The 2481-nt window shown below is 40.3% G+C and overlaps 1 non-coding gene across 1 annotated transcript; it reads left to right on the forward strand.

Annotated features, from left to right (window-relative positions):
• The first annotated feature begins 424 nt into the window (after positions 1-424).
• Positions 425-497, forward strand: trnar-ccu (transfer RNA arginine (anticodon CCU)). The gene has a single exon. It is a non-coding gene; the product is annotated as a tRNA-Arg (tRNA).
• The last annotated feature ends 1984 nt before the right edge of the window (positions 498-2481 follow it).

Here is a 2481-nt window from a genome sequence, read left to right on the forward strand (position 1 = left end):
GTCGTGCTCCTGTGGCCGAATGGAAAAGGCACTGGTTTCTACAGGCAGGTATTTGTGAGGTTAAATCCCATCTGGGATGAGATTAATCTTCATTCAGTGAATATCTGCTCTTTGTCATCATTAAGAAACACACAAAGATTAAAGTAGCTTCAGTTTGATTGCTGTCTGAGAAATGACTGAAACTTAGAGCCAGGGTAAGGAAAGAAAGCTCTGGAAAGACACTTGCTTTTCACATCCAATCAACATTTTGCCCAGTAATCAACTGTACTAATTGTTGACAGACAACAGCAAGTCACATCCTGTCATGTCATTGCTGGAACCTTTGGCATCAATACATTGTGGTTGTGTGAGAAAATAAAGGCTTCAAATTTAGCACTGCTTAGAAAGAGTGTCAAAGGGACAACTTACAATATTTAAAACAGCAGCCCCAGTGGCCTAATGGATAAGGCACTGGCCTCCTAAGCCAGGGATTGTGGGTTCAAGTCCCATCTGGGGTGCAATAAGTGCACTTTCAACCATTCTCCTTTTCTCCTAACTTTGTAACATATCTCACCACTTCACCTCCTTTCTTATTTGCTTTCCACTCTCACAATCTGATGTCGTCTTTCAACCAAGCTCTGTGCCATCTCAACACTCACTGAACAATTCCACCTCCACTTTCCACACAAATCCTCTGCCTTTTACCCCTCTTTTCACTTCACACAACATCCCATGCACAGTTCCTACTTTCAAATACAAACATAAATTACAACTCAACTACAAATCCTCTAAGCACATTCACACCTCAAATACACACCACACTCTTCCTCCAAACACCAACAATTCTGTCTTCAATTATTATCTGGGCTATCACACTATGAAAATGCTCAGCAGGCAACTGTACAGTCTGCTGGTCCACTGAGCTGCACAGACCAGGCAGTTGTCAGGATCAATACTTTTTTTTATTCATGCGCAGGATGGAAGTGCTGGCAAAGCCAGAATTTATTGTCTATCCATAAATTCCCTTCACAAAGTGCTGACCCCTCTCCTTGAACAGTTTCAGTCTGTGCAGTGAAGGTACACCCACAATGCTGTTAGGGATGGAGTTCCAGGATTTTGACCCAGTGACAGTGAAGGAACGGTGATATATTTCCAAATCAGGAAGGTTTGGGACTGGGAGGGGAACTTGGAGGTGGTGGTGTTCCCATGCACCAGCATGCTCTTGTCCTTCCAGGTCAGGGGTCAGCAACCTGCAGCTCCGGAGAAACATGTGGCTCTTGAACATTGTATTTGTGGTTTCCAACCTTTTCCACTTGGAACACATTAACACGAGAAAAGCGAATAAAAATTAGCTTGAGAAAAGTCAGATCTGTATTTTTATTGTGGGGATAAAAGTCTAATCATTAAGCTGCACTTTACAGTTTAAAATGATAACTTTAACAAAAAACATCATTGTGCTCTTCACAAATCTGTTTGTGTGGTATAACTACCCCATGGTTATAGATATGACTTTGGTTAACGGAACAGGTTTGATATTTGTGACCATTATTGTTTCTAGTATAGCTGAGATGATACATTATTCTGAATGTGCTATTAGAAAGAATTATTATCACGAAAATCAGTAGCTGATAAAAATGTAATAATGGTAAAAAGTCAAAGCTTAAGGCTCTTTATCTGAATGCACCTGGCATTTGTAACAAGATAGATGAGTTGATGGCACAAATAGAAATAAATAAATATGACTTGATAGCTATTACAGAGACGTTGTTGCAGGGTGACCAAGACTGGGAACTCAATATTCAAGGGTATACAACATTCTGGAAAAATAGGCAAAAAGGAAAAGGAGTTGCGGTACCTTTGTTAATAAAGGAAGGTATCAGTGCGGTGGTGAGTGGTGATATAGGTGCAATAGATCGTGATGTGGAATCAGTTTGGGTGGAAATAAGGAACAGCAAGGGAAAGAAGTCACGGGTGGGAGATGTTTATAGGCCCCCGAAGAGTCGTCTCACTGTAGGACAAAGTATAAATCGGGAAATAATGGAGGTGTGTAAGAAGGGAGCTACAATAGTCACGGTGATTTTAATCTGCACATTGAATGGACAAATCAGATTGGCAGAGGTAACATGGAAGACGAATTTGTAGATTGTACTTAGATTGATACTTAGAGCAATATGTTGCAGAACCTATAAATAATGTCACTAAGCATGTAGACATCAATGGAGAGTAGCACAACTGTATTAGCTAGCTAACAAAACAGTATGCAATGCCAATGCAAACTATTTTATTTTGACAGAATAGAGCGAGCTACATCATGTCACTGGGTGGTAGATGGACCTTATGGGATAACCTCTGTGGATTCACATTGTATCAGGAGTGTATTCATCCAATAAACCATGAAACTCAAGGAGAGAATTGTTATTGTGGTTATTGAGGTGAGGCAGTAGAAAAACCAGCAAAAGGAAGATGGACCATTTCTCACAATGCTGTTGTCACAAGATAATT

The sequence above is a fragment of the Heterodontus francisci genome, chromosome 10 (genome assembly GCF_036365525.1).
Source record: "Heterodontus francisci isolate sHetFra1 chromosome 10, sHetFra1.hap1, whole genome shotgun sequence".
NCBI lineage: Eukaryota > Metazoa > Chordata > Chondrichthyes > Heterodontiformes > Heterodontidae > Heterodontus > Heterodontus francisci.